This window comes from Siphateles boraxobius, unplaced genomic scaffold, assembly GCF_051911475.1.
Source record: "Siphateles boraxobius isolate OS27281-9 unplaced genomic scaffold, OSU_SipBor_1 6, whole genome shotgun sequence".
NCBI classification, from domain to species: Eukaryota; Metazoa; Chordata; class Actinopteri; order Cypriniformes; family Leuciscidae; genus Siphateles; species Siphateles boraxobius.
The window spans coordinates 6,821,679-6,845,000 of NW_027509186.1; the positions used below are offsets into that span (position 1 = coordinate 6,821,679).

General features: G+C 36.9%; 20 non-coding genes across 20 annotated transcripts; all 20 read left to right on the forward strand.

The window, feature by feature from the left end:
- The first annotated feature begins 8,005 nt into the window (after window positions 1-8,005).
- On the forward strand, window positions 8,006-8,124 carry LOC143716658 (5S ribosomal RNA). Its single transcript, XR_013196122.1, has one exon. It is a non-coding gene; the product is annotated as a 5S ribosomal RNA (ribosomal RNA).
- Window positions 8,125-8,503: 379 nt separating this feature from the next.
- LOC143716722 (5S ribosomal RNA) lies at window positions 8,504-8,622 on the forward strand. Its single transcript, XR_013196184.1, has one exon. It is a non-coding gene; the product is annotated as a 5S ribosomal RNA (ribosomal RNA).
- Window positions 8,623-14,732: 6,110 nt separating this feature from the next.
- Window positions 14,733-14,851, forward strand: LOC143716831 (5S ribosomal RNA). Its single transcript, XR_013196280.1, has one exon. It is a non-coding gene; the product is annotated as a 5S ribosomal RNA (ribosomal RNA).
- A 377-nt stretch (window positions 14,852-15,228) lies between these two features.
- LOC143716736 (5S ribosomal RNA) lies at window positions 15,229-15,347 on the forward strand. The gene has a single exon (XR_013196198.1). It is a non-coding gene; the product is annotated as a 5S ribosomal RNA (ribosomal RNA).
- A 273-nt stretch (window positions 15,348-15,620) lies between these two features.
- LOC143716704 (5S ribosomal RNA) lies at window positions 15,621-15,739 on the forward strand. The gene has a single exon (XR_013196166.1). It is a non-coding gene; the product is annotated as a 5S ribosomal RNA (ribosomal RNA).
- Window positions 15,740-16,120: 381 nt separating this feature from the next.
- On the forward strand, window positions 16,121-16,239 carry LOC143716832 (5S ribosomal RNA). Its single transcript, XR_013196281.1, has one exon. It is a non-coding gene; the product is annotated as a 5S ribosomal RNA (ribosomal RNA).
- A 375-nt stretch (window positions 16,240-16,614) lies between these two features.
- LOC143716833 (5S ribosomal RNA) lies at window positions 16,615-16,733 on the forward strand. The gene has a single exon (XR_013196282.1). It is a non-coding gene; the product is annotated as a 5S ribosomal RNA (ribosomal RNA).
- A 274-nt stretch (window positions 16,734-17,007) lies between these two features.
- On the forward strand, window positions 17,008-17,126 carry LOC143716695 (5S ribosomal RNA). The gene has a single exon (XR_013196157.1). It is a non-coding gene; the product is annotated as a 5S ribosomal RNA (ribosomal RNA).
- A 378-nt stretch (window positions 17,127-17,504) lies between these two features.
- On the forward strand, window positions 17,505-17,623 carry LOC143716761 (5S ribosomal RNA). Its single transcript, XR_013196222.1, has one exon. It is a non-coding gene; the product is annotated as a 5S ribosomal RNA (ribosomal RNA).
- A 483-nt stretch (window positions 17,624-18,106) lies between these two features.
- On the forward strand, window positions 18,107-18,225 carry LOC143716737 (5S ribosomal RNA). The gene has a single exon (XR_013196199.1). It is a non-coding gene; the product is annotated as a 5S ribosomal RNA (ribosomal RNA).
- A 377-nt stretch (window positions 18,226-18,602) lies between these two features.
- LOC143716834 (5S ribosomal RNA) lies at window positions 18,603-18,721 on the forward strand. Its single transcript, XR_013196283.1, has one exon. It is a non-coding gene; the product is annotated as a 5S ribosomal RNA (ribosomal RNA).
- Window positions 18,722-19,007: 286 nt separating this feature from the next.
- Window positions 19,008-19,126, forward strand: LOC143716697 (5S ribosomal RNA). Its single transcript, XR_013196159.1, has one exon. It is a non-coding gene; the product is annotated as a 5S ribosomal RNA (ribosomal RNA).
- A 379-nt stretch (window positions 19,127-19,505) lies between these two features.
- On the forward strand, window positions 19,506-19,624 carry LOC143716760 (5S ribosomal RNA). Its single transcript, XR_013196221.1, has one exon. It is a non-coding gene; the product is annotated as a 5S ribosomal RNA (ribosomal RNA).
- Window positions 19,625-20,107: 483 nt separating this feature from the next.
- Window positions 20,108-20,226, forward strand: LOC143716835 (5S ribosomal RNA). Its single transcript, XR_013196284.1, has one exon. It is a non-coding gene; the product is annotated as a 5S ribosomal RNA (ribosomal RNA).
- Window positions 20,227-20,512: 286 nt separating this feature from the next.
- LOC143716748 (5S ribosomal RNA) lies at window positions 20,513-20,631 on the forward strand. Its single transcript, XR_013196209.1, has one exon. It is a non-coding gene; the product is annotated as a 5S ribosomal RNA (ribosomal RNA).
- A 379-nt stretch (window positions 20,632-21,010) lies between these two features.
- On the forward strand, window positions 21,011-21,129 carry LOC143716540 (5S ribosomal RNA). The gene has a single exon (XR_013196007.1). It is a non-coding gene; the product is annotated as a 5S ribosomal RNA (ribosomal RNA).
- A 377-nt stretch (window positions 21,130-21,506) lies between these two features.
- LOC143716682 (5S ribosomal RNA) lies at window positions 21,507-21,625 on the forward strand. Its single transcript, XR_013196145.1, has one exon. It is a non-coding gene; the product is annotated as a 5S ribosomal RNA (ribosomal RNA).
- A 377-nt stretch (window positions 21,626-22,002) lies between these two features.
- Window positions 22,003-22,121, forward strand: LOC143716541 (5S ribosomal RNA). The gene has a single exon (XR_013196008.1). It is a non-coding gene; the product is annotated as a 5S ribosomal RNA (ribosomal RNA).
- A 376-nt stretch (window positions 22,122-22,497) lies between these two features.
- On the forward strand, window positions 22,498-22,616 carry LOC143716542 (5S ribosomal RNA). The gene has a single exon (XR_013196009.1). It is a non-coding gene; the product is annotated as a 5S ribosomal RNA (ribosomal RNA).
- A 377-nt stretch (window positions 22,617-22,993) lies between these two features.
- On the forward strand, window positions 22,994-23,112 carry LOC143716543 (5S ribosomal RNA). The gene has a single exon (XR_013196010.1). It is a non-coding gene; the product is annotated as a 5S ribosomal RNA (ribosomal RNA).
- The last annotated feature ends 210 nt before the right edge of the window (window positions 23,113-23,322 follow it).

Sequence of the window (23,322 nt, forward strand, 5' to 3'; positions counted from 1 at the left end):
AGAGAGCATGAAAGAGTTTGAGTTTTTTCAAAAGTTCCTCTTAGTTTAAAAAAAAGACTCACTGAGCTTCTGCAGAAAGCCTTTAAAAGTCTCTGAGATTCTTCAGAGAGCATGAAAGAGTTTGAGTTTTTTCAAAAGTTCTTCTTAGTTTAAAAAAAAGACTCACTGAGCTTCTTCAGAAAGCCTTTAAAAGTCTCTGAGATTCTTCAGAGAGGTTGAAAGAGTTTGAGTTTTTTCAAAAGTTCTTCTTAGTTTTCTTCATTAATGGTCTAACCTTTTAAATAGCCCAATTTTGGCAGCAGTTTTCGCTTACGGCCATACCACCTTGGTCACGCCCGATCTAGTTGGTACGATCCAGGAAGTGAGTTGGCTGCAGTTGGAGAGGAAGGCTCTCCCCCATTTTTGTTTTTCTATTTGTGTTTTGTTTTTCGAGTTTGTTACTTTAAGTTAGTTTTTTTCGCTTTATTTTGCTTTTCAAACCACCTAACAGCAGCTTTTGCTGGCTGGAGGGTGGTTTTTAATTTTATTTTTGCAATTATGGACGGATTAACGGCAAATGACACTGGACTGGTTGGAGGAACACGCACGGTAATTGACAATGGACTGGCAGGAGGAACACGAATGGCAAACGACACTGGACTGGCGGGAGGAACACGAATGGCAAACGACACTGGACTGGCGGGAGGAACACGAATGGCAAACGACACTGGACTAGAGAATCGACAAAGAACTGGGAATGGAAAGGATCAAGAAGCAAGGAAAAGATTTGGTGAAAGAAAATATTTAAAAGAGGCAACAGTGATCGTAAGTACAGAGAACGTGAGTGGAGTGAGAGCGGAGGATATAATTAAAGCGATTTCGGAACAAATTGGAAGTGGAAAGGTGTTGGCTGTAAGACCCAGGCAAGGCAAAGAATATGAACTGACACTAGAACAGGAAGAAATGTGCGACGTTTTAATCGATGGATTGACAATAAAGGGAGTGGACTGTGAAGTAAAGAAGCTGCAAAATAAAGATTACGTTGTTTCATTCATGCACCTGCCTGTCTACCTGGAGGATAATGAAATTTTGGACAAATTGGAAGGATGGGGGGTTTCCCCCATATCTAAAATCAAAAGAAGGTGCTATCCGGGCACTGACGTAGAAGACGGCACCAGGTTTGTGAAGGTGAGGTTCCCCAAAGAAGTGGCATCACTCCCTTATAGCACAAAGCTGGAAACAGCGGAAGGGCCACAGTACTTTAGGGTGATGCACAGCCACCAGGTAAAGACCTGTCGGCTGTGCATGAGCCCAGGACATCTACTGAAAGATTGCCCAGATTTCAAGTGCTATAAGTGTGAGGAAAGGGGCCATTTTGCACGAGATTGCAACGCCGTCAGGTGCCCGGATTGCCAAGAAATTTTAAATAAATGTGAATGCTGGATGGAGGGAGAGGTAGGAGGAAGGGAAGTACAGGTGGACAGACAGGTGCATGAAGGAAACAACGAGGAAAGACAAGAAGAGGACGAATCACAACCAAAGGAAGCAGAGGAAGGAACAAACAACAGACAAGAAGGAGAAGGAGGAAATGAAAAGGATGATGAACAGATAAGTGAAGAGGACACGCTGTTGACACCAATGGACATATCTTCAAATCATGGACAAAAAGGAAAAGAACAAGACAAAGAAACAGACAGCGAAGGAGAAATAAGGATGGAGGAGGACGAGAAGAAAAAAGTGGAGAGGGGACAAGGACGAAGAAGATTGCTAAAGGTAAAGCCAAATATAGAAACTGCAAGGGAAAAAGTGTTGAAAAAAGGACTAATGGAGTGTTTAAACAGGTTTGAGGTGTTAAAGGAACTGGAGGAGAAAGACTAAGAATAATGGTTTTTAGATATTTATTCTTTTTATTTTTAATGGTACTAAGTTGTGTGACTTTTAATGCGAGAGGACTTTTGAACTTAAGGAAATTTGAAAATGTAAAAGAAAAATGTAAAACAGAAGACATTATTGTGCTAGAAGAAACAAACTGGAGAGAAAATGTGATGAATGATTTTAAAAAGAGATGGGAAGGAGGGATTTTATACAATAATGGAGATGGGAGGTTTGGAAGAGGAGTGGCTTTTTTAATGAAGGATGATGTTTTTAAAGCAAGTAAAATTCTATACAAAGATACGATGGGAAAATGTATGGTGGTTGAGACAATACATGAAGGAAGAGAATTGATTTTAGTAAATGTACATGCACCAACGGAAGAGAAAGAAAAGAAAGAGTTTTTTAATGTTTTAAGAAGTATTGTAAAGAAGTATAAGGAAATAATAATGATGGGGGATTTTAACACGGTTTTTAATAAACATGACATGGCAGAAGGAATGGTTTTTAAAACTGATACAGGGAGAAAAGAATTAAAAGCATTAATGGCAGAAAATAATATGATAGATGTGTGGAGAGAAAGAAATGAAAGGAAAAAAGAATTTTCAAGGATACAAATAGTAGGGAGCTTTGTGTGCAAAACAAGAATTGACTTTATTTTATGTACGAGGAATGTGGAGAATTTTATCGAAAATATTAAGTATGAAGACACAAGTTTGAGCGATCACAAGTTTTTATTTTTTAAAATGGACTGGAATAAAGTGCAAAGAGGGCCAGGGATATGGGTTTTAAATACTAAAATGTTAGAAAATGAAGACTATGTTTTAAAGGTTAAAGAAATTATAGAAAAAGAAAAGGAAAATGAAATGTATGAAGAAGATAAGAGAATATGGTGGGAGAACGTAAAGTTTTTAATTAAAAAATTCTCGATTAAGTATTGTAGTATAATACACAAATGCAAAAGATACAAAGAAAAAGAAATAAAGGAAAGTTTGGAAGTGGAATTGAATAAAGAAAATAAAGATATACAAAAGATAAAGGAAATGGAGGGAAAACTGAAAGAAATAGAGGAAAAAGAATATGAGGGGGCGAGGTTAAGAAGCAAAGCTAAATATACAGTGGAGGGAGAAAAATGCACCAAGTTTTTTTTTGATTTGGAAAAAAAGAAAGGGAAAGCTGAAACGATTAAAGAGATAAGAGGAAAAAATGGGGAAATTGTAGAAGGGAATGAAAAAATTTTAGAAGAAATAAGGAATTTTTATGAAGAGCTTTTTAGTACAAGGGGTGTAAAAGAAAACGAAAAAATGGAATTGTTGAATCAGATAAAAGCAAAAATTAGCGAGGAAGATAAAAAAGAATGTGATCAAGAAGTCAGAGAAGAGGAGATAGAAAGAGCAATACAGCAGCTGAATAAAAAGAAAAGTCCAGGAATAGATGGTTTAGGAAGTGAATTTTATATATGTTTTAAAGAGATTTTAACAAAGATTTTAAAGGAAGTTTTTAGAGAAATTTTTGGAAAAGAAGAAGTTAATGAAAGAATGGGGATGGGCATAACAAAACTGATATATAAAAGGAAAGGAGAAAAAGTAGATTTAAAAAACTACAGGCCAATCACAATGCTAAACACAGATCTTAAGATTTTAGCGAAAGTTTTAGCAAACAGGTTAAAGGAAGTAATGCCAAGTATAATCAAAACAAATCAAGCGTACGGAGTAAAAGGAAGAGATATAGCGGACACGACAATGAGCATAAGAGACACAATATGGTACTTGAAAGAAGAGAAAGAAGAAGGATACGTAATTAGTTTAGATTTTGAAAAAGCTTTTGATAGGGTTGAACACGGGTATTTATTTGATGTTTTAAAGAAATTTGGTTTTGGGGGAGATTTTATTAAATGGATTGAGATTTTATATAAGGGTGCTTTAACAAGAATAAAATGTAATGGGTTTTTAACAGAATGTTTTAAAATCACAAGATCAATAAGACAGGGGTGTCCACTTTCAGCGTTATTATATGTGACCAGTCACAGAAACCAGGGACACAAGTCGGCAGCACAACTTTCGAGCAAAATGAGAAAGAAGAGTTTTTTTTCAAAATTGGTGATTTTCAATTTTTTGGAAAATCTGTTAATTGAAATCACGAAGAAGCCTCTCCATGTTTGAGATAGCAGTATTGGTATATTTAAAAGCTTACATTTTGAGGTTGAAATCGGCTTGTTTTCGGAGATTCTAGCATGCAGTAGGGGCGTGGCGTGTCATTGTCTGTGTGTATTTCCATACTGAATAACCCGACGCTTTTGCCCCCGCCCTCCAAGTCAACCACATGGCTACTTATTATGCTGTGCTCTGGCCGGCTCTCTCTGATATCAAAATTCAATGAAGATGGATGCCGCAAAGATTGTCGCAGACGAGATGAACCGTCTGGCAGTTACACCGAAAATGTTTTCGCCGCACTTCGTGGGCTCGGGAAACTGAACCGGAGGTATGGGCGCAGCGCGCTCGCCCTCAGTGCTTCAATACGGCGGCTCGGCTCGCTGACAGCGGTTGCTGGCTGTTTCATATGTGACGGAGAATCGAAATAGAGGATGCAGTGATGAAGGCCTGCCGTGCGTGTTTCTGAAATGTAAGTTAAGCTTCATTTGCTCTTTAGTCGTTATTTAAGATGCTGAACCTGCTGATGATATAATGTGCTTGCGGACATTTCATTTGTGTGTGTATACGCACATAAGAAAGTGGTGTAAAGAGATTTGCAACAGTAATTTGAGGAGGTGAAATGTGATTATTTGGAAAATTGCAGAAATGACTGCTTAAAGAAAAATGCCAGCAGGCATTTGCCTCCTACATAAACTTTAATATTGTTGACATTTTGGGCACACGAGCGTTGCGTACTATTTGCGCTATATGTAGGCCTATGGCTTATTGGTCTTTGTTTGTTGTTGCTGGTTTTGCGTTATATGTATATGGCATATTGGTCTTTGTGTGTTGTTGCTGGTTTTGCGTTATACTGTATGTATATGGCATATTGGCCTTTGTGTGTTGTTGCTGGTTTTGCGTTATATGCAGGCTATATGGCATATTGGTCTTTGTGTGTTGTTGCTGGTTTTGCGTTATATGTATATGGCATATTGGTCTTTATGTGTTGTTGCTGGTTTCGTGTTATATGCAGGCTATATGGCATTATTGGTCTTTGTGTGTTGTTGCTGGTTTTGCGTTATATGTATATGGCATATTGGTCTTTATGTGTTGTTGCTGGTTTCGCGTTATATGCAGGCTATATGGCATTATTGGTCTTTGTGTGTTGTTGCTGGTACGTTGCAAATAGAGGGGCAGCACAATTGTTTTTCGCCTAGTGCGGCAGAAGTGCACTCATTCGAAGTGTAAAAAAAGCTGTAAAGCACATGGAGGAGCTTTACAGGGGGTATGGCTTATCTAAATGAGATGTAAATGAGCCCTATTGTCACCCCCAGCAGCAGAGACAGGTGAGAACTGCACAATCTTTAGAGCTCGTTTTCTCCTCTTTGAGCTTTTTTAAGTGCCTACTTTAAAATGGCCACAACTTCTCCAAATATTATCAGATTTCCACATGTTACACATCGTTGGAAAGCTTGGATATTACACTCTCAGAATCTATGAATAACTCAAAATGCCCCAGAACCGACTTGTGTCCCTAGTTTCCGTGACTGGTCACATATTCACTTGTATCGGAACCGTTGGGATTGGCTATAAAACAAAAAGAAGAAATAACTGGAATTGAAATTGAGGAAAACAAGTCTGAAGGGAAGGTTTTTCAATATGCCGATGACACAACGATAATAGTAAAAGGAAAGGAGAGCGTTAAAGAAGTTATGAAGGTTGTAGAAGAATATTGTAAAGGATCTGGGAGTAAAGTAAATGAAGATAAGACGGTGTATATGAGATTTGGTAAAGCTATGATTTTAAGGGATTGTTTTAATTTCAAGGAAGTGGAAGAAATAAGGATTTTAGGAATTTTAATGGGGAAAAATGAGAGGAAAGTAAGAGATGAAATGTGGGAGCAACTAGTAACAGAAATAGAGAGAAGGTTAAATTTTTGGAAATTGAGAACATTAAACTTGAAAGGGAAGGTTTTAATATTGAATGTTTTAATGGTTTCTAAGCTATGGTATGTTTTATATGTGTCGGAGATGCCATTGTGGACAGAAAAGAGGCTGAAGAAATGTTTTCTTGACTTTTTATGGGAGGGGAAACCAGCAAGAATAGCTTTTAACACACTTTTAGGGGCAGTAGACAAGGGGGGTTTAGGATTAATAGATGTGGAACAGAGAAAAAATAGTTTGAGAGTTAAAATAGTGAAGAAATACATACAAGATGAGGGCAAAGCAGAGTGGAAAAAGACCATGAAATATTTTTTAAACAAATGTGGGAATTTTAATATGGGGGATGGAATTTTATGGATGAAAACGAAAATTTGGATGATGGAAAGACTACCAGAGTTTTATAGAGAAATTTTGAGTGCCTGGGGAAAATTTTTAGCCAAAGTCGAGTATGATCCACATGGGAGAGAAAACATTTTAAATCAACCTCTGTTCTTAAACAAAAACATTTTAAAACAAGACAAAGAAATGTTTTTAAAGAAATGGATGGAAGTGGGGATAACAAGAGTGAGAGACGTTTTATATGAATTCAAAGAAGGGTTCTTACCAACACAATTTATTGTGGATGCAATGGAGGAGGCAAAAGAGGATTACAGTGAACAAGAAATTTTAAATAAGTATGAAATCATTAAAAGTGCAATACCCAAAGAGTGGATTAAAAGAATAGAATGTATGGAAGGAGAGCCAAAAGAGAAATGTATTTATGTGAAATTGGGGGGAAAAGTGAATGATTTTAAGGAATGTACTGTGAAAATGATTTATTGTTCTTTTAGAGATGATGTTTTTAAAGAGCCAATTGCAAATGAATACTGGGTGCAGAAATTCAAAGATTTAAAAAAAGAGTGTATATGGAGAAACATGAGGGGGAAGTGTGTGGAAACAAAATTGGGATGTTTAGAATATTTTATAAGACATAAAGTGATTTTTACTGAGGCAATTTTAAATAAAATAGGAATTGAGCAAAACGCTCTGTGTAAAGTGTGCCAGGAAAAGGAAGAGTGGATTTTACATATATTTTTATACTGTAAAGAACTGGAGGAATTTTTAAGGAAATGTAAATGCTTAATTAAAGAGTTGACTGAGGAGTGGGATGAAAGTGTAATGGAATGGAACAGAGTTGTGATGTTTGGTTGGGAAAAGAAGTGTCAAAACAAAAGTTTTATAAATCTGTGTGTAATGTTGATGAAAAGTGCAATATGGGAGAGAAGAACTGTGGCTAAAAAGGAAAAAATTGTGTTGGATGTTTGGACTATGTTTAAAAGGAAAACTGAATTGTATATTGAAAGATTGTATGTTTATTTTAAATGTGAAAATATGTTGGATGCTTTTTATGATATTTTTACCCCAAAAGTTTGTTGTGTCCTTAAAGACCAAATGTGGAAGCTGCCGGGAAGTGATGGAGTTTTTTAAATAATGTATGTAAATGAAATATATGTGATGTAGAGACGTATGTAGAAGAAAATATGTATTTTTTATTGTATTTATTTTTATTGTATTTTATTGATTGAAATTTCTTAATAAAAAAAAAATTAAAAAATAAAAAAGTCACGCCCCATCTCGTCTGATCTCGGAAGCTAAGCAGGGTCGGGCCTGGTTAGTACTTGGATGGGAGACCGCCTGGGAATACCAGGTGCTGTAAGCTTTTTTGATTTAAAAAAAAAAAAAAAGAGTCCCTGAGCTTCTTCAGAAAGCCTTTAAAAGTCTCTGAGATTCTTCAGAGAGCATGAAAGAGTTTGAGTTTTTTCAAAAGTTCTTCTTACTTTAAAAAAAAGACTCACTGAGCTTCTTCAGAAAGCCTTTAAAAGTCTCTGAGATTCTTCAGAGAGCATGAAAGAGTTTGAGTTTTATCAAAAGTTCTTCTTAGTTTAAAAAAAGAGTCCCTGAGCTTCTTCAGAAAGCCTTTAAAAGTCTCTGAGATTCTTCAGAGAGCATGAAAGAGTTTGAGTTTTTTCAAAAGTTCTTCTTAGTTTTCTTCATTAATGGTCTAACCTTTTAAATAGCCCAATTTTGGCAGCAGTTTTCACTTACGGCCATACCACCTTGGTCACGCCCGATCTCGTCTGATCTCGGAAGCTAAGCAGGGTCGGGCCTGGTTAGTACTTGGATGGGAGACCTCCTGGGAATACCAGGTGCTGTAAGCTTTTTTGATTTAAAAAAAAAAAAGAGTCCCTGAGCTTCTTCAGAAAGCCTTTAAAAGTCTCTGAGATTCTTCAGAGAGCATGAAAGAGTTTGAGTTTTTTCAAAAGTTCTTCTTAGTTTAAAAAAAAAGACTCACTGAGCTTCTGCAGAAAGCCTTTAAAAGTCTCTGAGATTCTTCAGAGAGCATGAAAGAGTTTGAGTTTTTTCAAAAGTTCTTCTTAGTTTAAAAAAAAGACTCACTGAGCTTCTTCAGAAAGCCTTTAAAAGTCTCTGAGATTCTTCAGAGAGCATGAAAGAGTTTGAGTTTTTTCAAAAGTTCTTCTTAGTTTTCTTCATTAATGGTCTAACCTTTTAAATTGCCCAATTTTGGCAGCAGTTTTCGCTTACGGCCATACCACCTTGGTCACGCCCGATCTCGTCTAATCTCGGAAGCTAAGCAGGGTCGGGCCTGGTTAGTACTTGGATGGGAGACCGCCTGGGAATACCAGGTGCTGTAAGCTCTTTTGATTTAAAAAAAAAAAAAAAAAAAAAAAAAAAGAGTCCCTGAGCTTCTTCAGAAAGCCTTTAAAAGTCTCTGAGATTCTTCAGAGAGCATGAAAGAGTTTGAGTTTTTTCAAAAGTTCTTCTTAGTTTAAAAAAAAGACTCACTGAGCTTCTTCAGAAAGCCTTTAAACGTCTCTGAGATTCTTCAGAGAGCATGAAAGAGTTTGAGTTTTTTCAAAAGTTCTTCTTAGTTTTCTTCATTAATGGTCTAACCTTTTAAATGGCCCAATTTTGGCAGCAGTTTTCGCTTACGGCCACACCACCTTGGTCACGCCCGATTGGTACGTTCCAGGAAGTGTTTGGTCTCAGTGGGGTGGAAGAGGTTCACCCAAAAGTTTTGTGTTTTGTTTTGCGGTTTTGTGTATGTTAAATAAGTGTTTTTGTTTAAGTTTTTCGTATTAGTTTTTGTATTTGTCCTCCCAACAGCTTAGCTGATTGGGAGGGATTGAGGTTTTTTTTTGGAGAAATGGACGGACAAACGGCTATGGATAAGGACTTGGCACGAGAAACACGTCGGAGAAAGGAAAATGGACTGGACAAAGGACAACGAGAAAAGGATTACCCTGAAAAGAGAAACAGAAGAAACTACACGAAGGACGCAACGATTGTGATTGATTTGATGGAGGTACAGGACGGGAAGGCGGAGGATATTATAAAAGCATTGACGGAGAAGGTGGATGTGACGAATATACTAGCGATAAGACCAAAAATGATGAAGGAATATGAAATTAGATTTGAGAAAGAGGAAGATATTGAGAAGCTGGATGATGGACTGATAATAAAAGGAAAGATGTGTGAAATTAAAAAATTGAATAATAAGGACTTGGTTGTCTCTTTCATGCATCTGCCTGCTTATCTGGAGGATGACGTAATCCTGCAAAAGCTGGAAGGATGGGGGGTAACTCCCATTTCACAGATTAAAAGAAGATTGTACACAGGCACCAGCATAGAGGATGGAACCAGGTACATGAGAGTACGCTTCCCGAAAGAAGTGCATTCTTTGCCCTACAGCATGAAAGTGGAAACGGAAGAGGGTCCTCAGTATTTCAGAGTGATACATAGCCAGCAGATGAGAACCTGCAGGTTGTGTATGAGCACTGAACATATGATGAAGGACTGTCCGGAATTCAAATGCTTTAAATGCGAGGAAAAGGGCCACTTCGCGAGGGACTGCAAAGCGGAGAGGTGCCTGGGCTGCAAGCTTGTGTTGAGCAGGTGTGAGTGCGACGACGGAGACCAACAACAGGAGGAAGAACTGATGAGCGGGCAGATGCATGAGGCAGACAGAGAAGAGAAGCAACGCGAGGGCATGGAAGGAACGCCAAGAGAGGAGATTGTAAGCGCGGATGTTGAGGGCATAACGGAACGGAGTGGACTAACGATAGACAATGAGGAAACGGAGGAACGAATGGAAGTAACTGGGACTTTGCAAACTGAACTGGAAAAGATAGAGGAGCAAGATCAAGTCACGGAGAAAGAAAAAAGGGACAAAGGAAGTGAAAACATGGACGACGGTGGTACAAAGGGAATAACAAGTAAAAGAAGAAGGACAAGTAAGGTAATTCCAAATTTAGATAAAGCAAGGAAAAAAGTTTCTTTTGAAAAAAGTGATGAGAAACAGGACTGTGGAGAAAATGTAAAGGAAGGAGAGGAAATGAACTGAAAGAATGGGGATTTTTAATTTTTTTATCTTTTATTTTATTGTGCTGAGTATTGTGACTTTTAATGCAAGAGGGTTAATGAACTGTGTGAAATTTGAAAAAGTGAAGGAAATGTGCAAAGAAGAGGATATAATTTTATTGCAAGAGACAAACTGGAAAGATAATGCAATGGAGGATTTTAAAAGAAAATGGGAAGGGGAATTATTTTTTAATAATAAAGAAGGGAAAGGAGGTGGAGTGGCAGTGTTAATAAGAAAAGACAGAGGTATTAAGGCAAAATTGATATATAAGGACATAAAAGGGAAATGCATGGCTGTAGAAATTAAGATAGAAGAAGAAGATTTTATTTTGATAAACGTACATGCTCCAAATGACCAAATGGAAAAGAAAATGTATTTTAATGATATATCTAGAGTAATGAAAGAATGGAAGAAGGTAATAATTGGGGGAGATTTTAACACTGTTTTTAGTAAAATGGACATGGTGAATGGAATGATTTTTAAGTCGGATGTGGGTAGAAAAGAGTTAAAGTTATTGATGGGAGGAAAAAATATGATGGACGTGTGGAGGGAGAGGAATGAAAAAAAGAAGGAATTTACAAGAAGGCAGCTGGTGGGGAATTTTATGTGTCAAACCAGAATAGATTACTTTTTAAACACCAGGAATTTAGAACATTTTATTGATGGGATTTTTTATAAAGAAACCACTTTAAGTGATCACAAAATGGTATTAATGAGACTAGATTTTAAAAGAGAAAGGAAGGGACCAGGGGTTTGGATTTTAAACACTGATGTCTTAAAGGAAGAGCATTTTAAAAAAGGGATAGAAAACATTTTAGATGAAGGAAAAAAAGACTTGATGTACATAGAAGATAAAAGACAATGGTGGGAAAACATGAAATATGAAATTAAGAAATACACAATAAACTACTGTAAGTTGTTACAAAAGGTGAAAAGAACAGAGGAGGAAGAAATAAGAGAAACGGTAAGAAAAGAGTTAAACAAAAATGAAGTAAACGTGCAAAGAGTACTTGAAGTGGAGGACAAATTGAAGAAAATAGAAGAGAAGAAATACAAGGGGGCGATGTTAAGAAGTAAAGCAAAATGTACGGTGCAAGGGGAGAAATGTAACAAATTCTTTTTTAATCTTGAGAAAAGCAAGGGGAGGGCAGAAATAATTAAGGAAATTAAGAATAAAGAAGGACAAGCGGTTTTAAACACAGAAGGGATTTTAAAAGAAATAAGCCAGTTTTATGAAGAACTTTTTAAATCAGAAGGAGGAGATGAAGAAAAAAGGAATTTTTTAATTAAACAGATAACAAAAAAAGTCAGTGAGACAGATAAGGGGGTTTGTGAAAGAGAAATAACAACAGAAGAAATTATACAGGCCATAAATCAGTTAGGAGTAAAGAAAAGCCCAGGAATAGATGGAATTGGAAATGAGTTTTATAAGATTTTTAAGGAAAAAATGAGCATAATTTTAAAAGAAATCTATGGAGAAATTTTAAAAAAAGAAAGAGTACACCCAAGAATGGGACTGGGATTAATGAAAATCATTTATAAGAGAAAAGGAGACAAAACGGAATTGAAGAATTATAGGCCTATCACAATGTTAAACACAGATTTAAAAATTTTAGCCAAAGTTTTAGCAAACAGATTAAAAGAGATAATGCCGGATATAATTGAAACTAACCAGGCTTACGGAGTTAAGGGGAGGGACATTGCGGATATCACAAGCAGTATAAGAGATATAGTGGGATATATAAAAGAAAAAGGAAAGAGCGCATATGTAATAAGTATGGACTTTGAGAAGGCTTTTGACAGAGTGGAACGAGGGTTTTTAATGGGAATTTTAAAACAATTTGGGTTTGGAGAGAATTTTATCAAATGGATTTCAGTTTTATACAGTGATATTTTAACAAAAGTAAAATGTAATGGTTTTTTAACGCAACCTTTTAAAGTTTTAAGATCAATCAGACAAGGATGTCCACTGTCCGCACAGTTATATTCTTTGGTGGCAGAACCTTTAGGGCTTTTAATAAATAGAGACAAAGAGATAAAAGGGATACAATTTGAAGGAAGAAAAGAATTAACTCCAATTTTTCAATATGCAGATGATACGACAGTTGTGGTGGAAAATAGGGAAAGCATAAAAGAAGTGATGAGAAAAATAAAATGTTATTGCGAAGGCTCAGGGGCAAAAATAAATGAGGAAAAAACAATATATATGAAGTTTGGAAGGACAGAGAGTTTAACAGATGTTTTTAAATTTAAGGAAGTACAAGAGATGAAGATTTTAGGGGCAATTGTGGCAAAAAATGAGAAGGAAGCTATTGATAATATGTGGGAAGAGACATTGGGCGAAATGGAAAGAAGATTGATTTTTTGGAGAAATAGATTTTTAAGTTTGAAAGGGAAAATTTTAACTGTAAACAGTTTAATGTTATCAAAGATGTGGTATAAATTGCAAGTAATGTCATTACCAAACTGGGCTTTAAGAGAATAAAAACGATTGTTTTAGAATATTTATGGGATAAAAAGCCTTCAAGGGTAGCGTATTATACGCTCATAGGAAAACCGGAGGAGGGAGGGATGGGACTGGTGGATGTGGAACTGAAAATGAAAAGCATGAGGGTAAAAGTGGTAAAGAAGTACTTGGATGATAATAATAGAGCTGATTGGAAGGAATTGATGGTATTTTATTTAAATAAATGTGGGAATTTTAACCTGGGGGAAAACACTTTATGGATGAAGATAAAAGCTGGGATGATGGAGGGAATTCCACAATTCTATAAAGAGGTTTTAAATGCTTGGAGGCTTTTTTTGACAGAGGTGGATTTTAATCCAGAAGGGAGGGAAATGATTTTAAATCAACCTTTGTTTTTAAATGACAAAATAAAGATAAATGAGCGTGATATCTATTTTAAGAAATGGATGCAAGCAGGCATTGTAAAAGTGAGGGATATTTTATGGGAGTGGAAGGAGGGATTTTTACCACTACAAGTGATAAAGGATGCGATGGAGGAGGAAAAGGAAGACTATTATGTGATCAGTTTAAAAAAACAATATGAAGATGTTAAAAAAGCAATCCCAGGTCAATGGTTAGAGGAGGTCAACAATAATGATGGAAAAGAAAACAAAATGACGGTGTATCTAAAATGTAAAGACAAGAAGGTGGATTTTAATATGGGAACTGTGAAAATGTTTTATGAGTTTTTTAGAAACAGAGTTTTTAAAAAACCAGGGGCTAATGAGGTTTGGTTAAGGAATTTGAATGGAATTGAAGAAAAAGATGTCTGGAAAAACAGAGCATGGAGTTGGTTAGATGTAGGTTTGGAATGTTTGGATTATTTTATTAGACAAAATGTGATATATACTGAAATGAGATTGTGTATAATGAAAAAAGAAAGTAATGCACAATGTAAAGTATGTAAGAAGGAAGATGAAGGGATTTTACACTTGTTTTTATATTGTGAAAAGCTTAATTTTTTTTTTAATGAACTGAAAGATTTTATAAAAGAATTAAGAGGAAAAGAAGTGGTTGCTGAATGGGATACATGTTTTATGTTGGGAATGGCAGAAAAAAATGTAAATAAGAAGCTTGTGAATTTGTGCTTACTACTGGCGAAGAAAGCAATATGGAAAAGAAGGAACATAGCAAAAAACAGAGATGTTGTTTTAGATCTATGGGGGCTTTTTAAACCGATGGTAGATGATTATGTGGAAATATTGTACAATTATTTTAAAATGGAGAGCAAAATGGGGGAATTTTATGGAATTTTTAACAAGGATGTCATGTGTGTTTTTAAACAAAAACACTTTTACTTGCCAAAGTATTGAACAAGATGGAAATGTATAAATATATAATGATGTGTTTTATGTAAAGCAATGATAAAAAATTTAATAAAAAAAAAAAAAAAAAAAAAAAAAGTCACGCCCGATCTTGTCTGATCTCGGAAGCTAAGCAGGGTCGGGCCTGGTTAGTACTTGGATGGGAGACCGCCTGGGAATACCAGGTGCTGTAAGCTTTTTTGATTTAAAAAAAAAAAAGAGTCCCTGAGCTTCTTCAGAAAGCCTTTAAGGGTCTCTGAGATTCTTCAGAGAGCATGAAAGAGTTTGAGTTTTTTCAAAAGTTCCTCTTAGTTTTAAAAAAAAGACTCACTGAGCTTCTGCAGAAAGCCTTTAAAAGTCTCTGAGATTCTTCAGAGAGCATGAAAGAGTTTCAGTTTTTTCAAAAGTTCTTCTTAGTTTAAAAAAAAGACTCACTGAGCTTCTTCAGAAAGCCTTTAAAAGTCTCTGAGATTCTATAGAGAGTATGAAAGAGTTTGAGTTTTTTCAAAAGTTCTTCTTAGTTTTCTTCATTAATGGTCTAACCTTTTAAATAGCCCAATTTTGGCAGCAGTTTTCGCTTACGGCCATACCACCTTGGTCACGCCCGATCTCGTCTGATCTCGGAAGCTAAGCAGGGTCGGGCCTGGTTAGTACTTGGATGGGAGACCGCCTGGGAATACCAGGTGCTGTAAGCTTTTTTGATTTAAAAAAAAAAAAAGAGTCCCTGAGCTTCTTCAGAAAGCCTTTAAAAGTCTCTGAGATTCTTCAGAGAGCATGAAAGAGTTTGAGTTTTTTCAAAAGTTCTTCTTAGTTTAAAAAAAAAGACTCACTGAGCTTCTGCAGAAAGCCTTTAAAAGTCTCTGAGATTCTTCAGAGAGCATGAAAGAGTTTGAGTTTTTTCAAAAGTTCTTAGTTTAAAAAAAAGACTCACTGAGCTTCTTCAGAAAGCCTTTAAAAGTCTCTGAGATTCTTCAGAGAGCATGAAAGAGTTTGAGTTTTTTCAAAAGTTCTTCTTAGTTTTCTTCATTAATGGTCTAACCTTTTAAATTGCCCAATTTTGGCAGCAGTTTTCGCTTACGGCCATACCACCTTGGTCACGCCTGATCTCGTCTGATCTCGGAAGCTAAGCATGGTCGGGCCTGGTTAGTACTTGGATGGGATACCGCCTGGGAATACCAGGTGCTGTAAGCTTTTTTGATTTAAAAAAAAAAAGAGTCCCTGAGCTTCTGCAGAAAGCCTTTAAAAGTCTCTGAGATTCTTCAGAGAGCATGAAAGAGTTTCAGTTTTTTCAAAAGTTCTTCTTAGTTTAAAAAAAAGACTCACTGAGCTTCTTAAGAAAGCCTTTAAAAGTCTCTGAGATTCTACAGAGAGTATGAAAGAGTTTGAGTTTTTTCAAAAGTTCTTCTTAGTTTTCTTCATTAATGGTCTAACCTTTTAAATAACCCAATTTTGGCAGCAGTTTTCGCTTACGGCCATACCACCTTGGTCACGCCCGATCTTGTCTGATCTCGGAAGCTAAGCAGGGTCGGGCCTGGTTAGTACTTGGATGGGAGACCGCCTGGGAATACCAGGTGCTGTAAGCTTTTTTGATTTAAAAAAAAAAAAAAAGAGTCCCTGAGCTTCTTCAGAAAGCCTTTAAAAGTCTCTGAGATTCTTCAGAGAGCATGAAAGAGTTTGAGTTTTTTCAAAAGTTCCTCTTAGTTAAAAAAAAAGACTCACTGAGCTTCTGCAGAAAGCCTTTAAAAGTCTCTGAGATTCTTCAGAGAGCATGAAAGAGTTTCAGTTTTTTCAAAAGTTCTTCTTAGTTTAAAAAAAAGACTCACTGAGCTTCTTAAGAAAGCCTTTAAAAGTCTCTGAGATTCTTCAGAGAGGTTGAAAGAGTTTGAGTTTTTTCAAAAGTTCTTCTTAGTTTTCTTCATTAATGGTCTAACCTTTTAAATAGCCCAATTTTGGCAGCAGTTTTCGCTTACGGCCATACCACCTTGGTCACGCCCGATCTCGTCTGATCTCGGAAGCTAAGCAGGGTCGGGCCTGGTTAGTACTTGGATGGGAGACCGCCTGGGAATACCAGGTGCTGTAAGCTTTTTTGATTTAAAAAAAAAAAGAGTCCCTGAGCTTCTTCAGAAAGCCTTTAAAAGTCTCTGAGATTCTTCAGAGAGCATGAAAGAGTTTGAGTTTTTTCAAAAGTTCTTCTTAGTTTAAAAAAAAGACTCACTGAGCTTCTGCAGAAAGCCTTTAAAAGTCTCTGAGATTCTTCAGAGAGCATGAAAGAGTTTGAGTTTTTTCAAAAGTTCTTAGTTTAAAAAAAAAGACTCACTGAGCTTCTTCAGAAAGCCTTTAAAAGTCTCTGAGATTCTTCAGAGAGCATGAAAGAGTTTGAGTTTTTTCAAAAGTTCTTCTTAGTTTTCTTCATTAATGGTCTAACCTTTTAAATTGCCCAATTTTGGCAGCAGTTTTCGCTTACGGCCATACCACCTTGGTCACGCCCGATCTCGTCTGATCTCGGAAGCTAAGCAGGGTCGGGCCTGGTTAGTACTTGGATGGGAGACCGCCTGGGAATACCAGGTGCTGTAAGCTTTTTTGATTTAAAAAAAAAAAAGAGTCCCTGAGCTTCTTCAGAAAGCCTTTAAAAGTCTCTGAGATTCTTCAGAGAGCATGAAAGAGTTTGAGTTTTTTCAAAAGTTCTTCTTAGTTTAAAAAAAAGACTCACTGAGCTTCTTCAGAAAGCCTTTAAAAGTCTCTGAGATTCTTCAGAGAGCATGAAAGAGTTTGAGTTTTTTCAAAAGTTCTTCTTAGTTTTCTTCATTAATGGTCTAACCTTTTAAATGGCCCAATTTTGGCAGCAGTTTTCGCTTACGGCCATACCACCTTGGTCACGCCCGATCTCGTCTGATCTCGGAAGCTAAGCAGGGTCGGGCCTGGTTAGTACTTGGATGGGAGACCGCCTGGAAATACCAGGTGCTGTAAGCTTTTTTGATTTAAAAAAAAAAAGAGTCCCTGAGCTTCTTCAGAAAGCCTTTAAAAGTCTCTGAGATTCTTCAAAGAGCATGAAAGAGTTTGAGGTTTTTCAAAAGTTCCTCTTAGTTTAAAAAAAAAGACTCACTGAGCTTCTGCAGAAAGCCTTTAAAAGTCTCTGAGATTCTTCAGAGAGCATGAAAGAGTTTCAGTTTTTTCAAAAGTTCTTCTTAGTTTAAAAAAAAGACTCACTGAGCTTCTTCAGAAAGCCTTTAAAAGTCTCTGAGATTCTACAGAGAGTATGAAAGAGTTTGAGTTTTTTCAAAAGTTCTTCTTAGTTTTCTTCATTAATGGTCTAACCTTTTAAATAGCCCAATTTTGGCAGCAGTTTTCGCTTAGGGCCATACCACCTTGGTCACGCCCGATCTCGTCTGATCCCGGAAGCTAAGCAGGGTCGGGCCTGGTTAGTACTTGGATGGGAGACCGCCTGGGAATACCAGGTGCTGTAAGCTTTTTTGATTTAAAAAAAAAAAAAAGAGTCCCTGAGCTTCTTCAGAAAGCCTTTAAAAGTCTCTGAGATTCTTCAGAGAGCATGAAAGAGTTTGAGTTTTTTCAAAAGTTCTTCTTACTTTAAAAAAAAGACTCACTGAGCTTCTTCAGAAAGCCTTTAAAAGTATCTGAGATTCTTCAGAGAGCATGAAAGAGTTTGAGTTTTTTCAAAAGTTCTTCTTAGTTTAAAAAAAGAGTCCCTGAGCTTCTTCAGAAAGCCTTTAAAAGTCTCTGAGATTCTTCAGAGAGCATGAAAGAGTTTGAGTTTTTTCAAAAGTTCTTCTTAGTTTAAAAAAAAGACTCACTGAGCTTCTTCAGAAAGCCTTTAAAAGTCTCTGAGATTCTTCAGAGAGGTTGAAAGAGTTTGAGTTTTTTCAAAAGTTCTTCTTAGTTTTCTTCATTAATGGTCTAACCTTTTAAATAGCCCAATTTTGGCAGCAGTTTTCGCTTACGGCCATACCACCTTGGTCACGCCCGATCTCGTCTGATCTCGGAAGCTAAGCAGGGTTGGGGCTGGTTAGTACTTGGATGGGAGACCGCCTGGGAATACCAGGTGCTGTAAGCTTTTTTGATTTAAAAAAAAAAAGAGTCCCTGAGCTTCTTCAGAAAGCCTTTAAAAGTCTCTGAGATTCTTCAGAGAGCATGAAAGAGTTTGAGTTTTTTCAAAACTTCTTCTTAGTTTAAAAAAAAGACTCACTGAGCTTCTGCAGAAAGCCTTTAAAAGTCTCTGAGATTCTTCAGAGAGCATGAAAGAGTTTGAGTTTTTTCAAAAGTTCTTCTTAGTTTAAAAAAAAGACTCACTGAGCTTCTTCAGAAAGCCTTTAAAAGTCTCTGAGATTCTTCAGAGAGCATGAAAGAGTTTGAGTTTTTTCAAAAGTTCTTCTTAGTTTTCTTCATTAATGGTCTAACCTTTTAAATTGCCCAATTTTGGCAGCAGTTTTCGCTTACGGCCATACCACCTTGGTCACGCCCGATCTCGTCTGATCTCGGAAGCTAAGCAGGGTCGGGCCTGGTTAGTACTTGGATGGGAGACCGCCTGGGAATACCAGGTGCTGTAAGCTCTTTTGATTTAAAAAAAAAAAAAGAAAAAAAAAAAGAGTCCCTGAGCTTCTTCAGAAAGCCTTTAAAAGTCTCTGAGATTCTTCAGAGAGCATGAAAGAGTTTGAGTTTTTTCAAAAGTTCTTCTTAGTTTAAAAAAAGACTCACTGAGCTTCTTCAGAAAGCCTTTAAAAGTCTCTGAGATTCTTCAGAGAGCATGAAAGAGTTTGAGTTTTTTCAAAAGTTCTTCTTAGTTTTCTTCATTAATGGTCTAACCTTTTAAATGGCCCAATTTTGGCAGCAGTTTTCGCTTACGGCCATACCACCTTGGTCACGCCCGATCTCGTCTGATCTCGGAAGCTAAGCAGGGTCGGGCCTGGTTAGTACTTGGATGGGAGACCGCCTGGAAATACCAGGTGCTGTAAGCTTTTTTGATTTAAAAAAAAAAAAGAGTCCCTGAGCTTCTTCAGAAAGCCTTTAAAAGTCTCTGAGATTCTTCAAAGAGCATGAAAGAGTTTGAGGTTTTTCAAAAGTTCCTCTTAGTTTAAAAAAAAAGACTCACTGAGCTTCTGCAGAAAGCCTTTAAAAGTCTCTGAGATTCTTCAGAGAGCATGAAAGAGTTTCAGTTTTTTCAAAAGTTCTTCTTAGTTTAAAAAAAAGACTCACTGAGCTTCTTCAGAAAGCCTTTAAAAGTCTCTGAGATTCTACAGAGAGTATGAAAGAGTTTGAGTTTTTTCAAAAGTTCTTCTTAGTTTTCTTCATTAATGGTCTAACCTTTTAAATAGCCCAATTTTGGCAGCAGTTTTCGCTTACGGCCATACCACCTTGGTCACGCCCGATCTCGTCTGATCCCGAAAGCTAAGCAGGGTCGGGCCTGGTTAGTACTTGGATGGGAGACCGCCTGGGAATACCAGGTGCTGTAAGCTTTTTTGATTTAAAAAAAAAAAAAAGAGTCCCTGAGCTTCTTCAGAAAGCCTTTAAAAGTCTCTGAGATTCTTCAGAGAGCATGAAAGAGTTTGAGTTTTTTCAAAAGTTCTTCTTACTTTAAAAAAAAGACTCACTGAGCTTCTTCAGAAAGCCTTTAAAAGTCTCTGAGATTCTTCAGAGAGCATGAAAGAGTTTGAGTTTTTTCAAAAGTTCTTCTTAGTTTAAAAAAAGAGTCCCTGAGCTTCTTCAGAAAGCCTTTAAAAGTCTCTGAGATTCTTCAGAGAGCATGAAAGAGTTTGAGTTTTTTCAAAAGTTCTTCTTAGTTTAAAAAAAAGACTCACTGAGCTTCTTCAGAAAGCCTTTAAAAGTCTCTGAGATTCTTCAGAGAGCATGAAAGAGTTTGAGTTTTTTCAAAAGTTCTTCTTAGTTTTCTTCATTAATGGTCTAACCTTTTAAATTGCCCAATTTTGGCAGCAGTTTTCGCTTACGGCCATACCACCTTGGTCACGCCCGATCTCGTCTGATCTCGGAAGCTAAGCAGGGTCGGGCCTGGTTAGTACTTGGATGGGAGACCGCCTGGGAATACCAGGTGCTGTAAGCTCTTTTGATTTAAAAAAAAAAAAGAAAAAAAAAAAGAGTCCCTGAGCTTCTTCAGAAAGCCTTTAAAAGTCTCTGAGATTCTTCAGAGAGCATGAAAGAGTTTGAGTTTTTTCAAAAGTTCTTCTTAGTTTAAAAAAAAGACTCACTGAGCTTCTTCAGAAAGCCTTTAAAAGTCTCTGAGATTCTTCAGAGAGCATGAAAGAGTTTGAGTTTTTTCAAAAGTTCTTCTTAGTTTTCTTCATTAATGGTCTAACCTTTTAAATGGCCCAATTTTGGCAGCAGTTTTCGCTTACGGCCACACCACCTTGGTCACGCCCGATCTTGTCTGATCTCGGAAGCTAAGCAGGGTCGGGCCTGGTTAGTACTTGGATGGGAGACCGCCTGGGAATACCAGGTGCTGTAAGCTTTTTTGATTTAAAAAAAAAAAAGAGTTCCTGAGCTTCTTCAGAAAGCCTTTAAAAGTCTCTGAGATTCTTCAGAGAGCATGAAAGAGTTTGAGTTTTTTCAAAAGTTCCTCTTAGTTTTAAAAAAAAGACTCACTGAGCTTCTGCAGAAAGCCTTTAAAAGTCTCTGAGATTCTTCAGAGAGCATGAAAGAGTTTGAGTTTTTTCAAAAGTTCTTCTTAGTTTAAAAAAAAGACTCACTGAGCTTCTTCAGAAAGCCTTTAAAAGTCTCTGAGATTCTACAGAGAGTATGAAAGAGTTTGAGTTTTTTCAAAAGTTCTTCTTAGTTTTCTTCATTAATGGTCTAACCTTTTAAATAGCCCAATTTTGGCAGCAGTTTTCGCTTACGGCCATACCACCTTGGTCACGCCCGATCTCGTCTGATCTCGGAAGCTAAGCAGGGTCGGGCCTGGTTAGTACTTGGATGGGAGACCGCCTGGGAATACCAGGTGCTGTAAGCTTTTTTGATTTAAAAAAAAAAAAAGAGTCCCTGAGCTTCTTCAGAAAGCCTTTAAAAGTCTCTGAGATTCTTCAGAGAGCATGAAAGAGTTTGAGTTTTTTCAAAAGTTCTTCTTAGTTTAAAAAAAAAGACTCACTGAGCTTCTGCAGAAAGCCTTTAAAAGTCTCTGAGATTCTTCAGAGAGCATGAAAGAGTTTGAGTTTTTTCAAAAGTTCTTAGTTTAAAAAAAAGACTCACTGAGCTTCTTCAGAAAGCCTTTAAAAGTCTCTGAGATTCTTCAGAGAGCATGAAAGAGTTTGAGTTTTTTCAAAAGTTCTTCTTAGTTTTCTTCATTAATGGTCTAACCTTTTAAATTGCCCAATTTTGGCAGCAGTTTTCGCTTACGGCCATACCACCTTGGTCACGCCCGATCTCGTCTGATCTCGGAAGCTAAGCATGGTCGGGCCTGGTTAGTACTTGGATGGGATACCGCCTGGGAATACCAGGTGCTGTAAGCTTTTTTGATTTAAAAAAAAAAGAGTCCCTGAGCTTCTTCAGAAAGCCTTTAAAAGTCTCTGAGATTCTTCAGAGAGCATGAAAGAGTTTGAGTTTTTTCAAAAGTTCCTCTTAGTTTAAAAAAAAAGACTCACTGAGCTTCTGCAGAAAGCCTTTAAAAGTCTCTGAGATTCTTCAGAGAGCATGAAAGAGTTTGAGTTTTTTCAAAAGTTCTTCTTAGTTTAAAAAAAAGACTCACTGAGCTTCTTCAGAAAGCCTTTAAAAGTCTCTGAGATTCTACAGAGAGTATGAAAGAGTTTGAGTTTTTTCAAAAGTTCTTCTTAGTTTTCTTCATTAATGGTCTAACCTTTTAAATTGCCCAATTTTGGCAGCAGTTTTCGCTTACGGCCATACCACCTTGGTCACGCCCGATCTCGTCTGATCTCGGAAGCTAAGCAGGGTCGGGCCTGGTTAGTACTTGGATGGGAGACCGCCTGGGAATACCAGGTGCTGTAAGCTCTTTTTATTTAAAAAAAAAAAGAGTCCCTGAGCTTCTTCAGAAAGCCTTTAAAAGTCTCTGAGATTCTTCAGAGACCATGAAAGAGTTTGAGTTTTTTCAAAAGTTCTTCTTAGTTTAAAAAAAAAGACTCACTGAGCTTCTGCAGAAAGCCTTTAAAAGTCTCTGAGATTCTTCAGAGAGCATGAAAGAGTTTGAGTTTTTTCAAAAGTTCTTAGTTTAAAAAAAAAGACTCACTGAGCTTCTTCAGAAAGCCTTTAAAAGTCTCTGAGATTCTTCAGAGAGCATGAAAGAGTTTGAGTTTTTTCAAAAGTTCTTCTTAGTTTTCTTCATTAATGGTCTAACCTTTTAAATAGCCCAATTTTGGCAGCAGTTTTCGCTTACGGCCATACCACCTTGGTCACGCCCGATCTCGTCTGATCTCGGAAGCTAAGCAGGGTCGGGCCTGGTTAGTACTTGGATGGGAGACCGCCTGGGAATACCAGGTGCTGTAAGCTTTTTTGATTTAAAAAAAAAAAAGAGTCCCTGAGCTTCTTCAGAAAGCCTTTAAAAGTCTCTGAGATTCTTCAGAGAGCATGAAAGAGTTTGAGTTTTTTCAAAAGTTCTTCTTAGTTTAAAAAAAAAGAGTCCCTGAGCTTCTGCAGAAAGCCTTTAAAAGTCTCTGAGATTCTTCAGAGAGCATGAAAGAGTTTGAGTTTTTTCAAAAGTTCTTAGTTTAAAAAAAAAGACTCACTGAGCTTCTTCAGAAAGCCTTTAAAAGTCTCTGAGATTCTTCAGAGAGCATGAAAGAGTTTGAGTTTTTTCAAAAGTTCTTCTTAGTTTTCTTCATTAATGGTCTAACCTTTTAAATTGCCCAATTTTGGCAGCAGTTTTTGCTTACGGCCATACCACCTTGGTCACGCCCGATCTCGTCTGATCTCGGAAGCTAAGCAGGGTCGGGCCTGGTTAGTACTTGGATGGGAGACCGCCTGGGAATACCAGGTGCTGTAAGCTTTTTTGATTTAAAAAAAAAAAAGAGTCCCTGAGCTTCTTCAGAAAGCCTTTAAAAGTCTCTGAGATTCTTCAGAGAGCATGAAAGAGTTTGAGTTTTTTCAAAAGTTCTTCTTAGTTTAAAAAAAAGACTCACTGAGCTTCTTCAGAAAGCCTTTAAAAGTCTCTGAGATTCTTCAGAGAGCATGAAAGAGTTTGAGTTTTTTCAAAAGT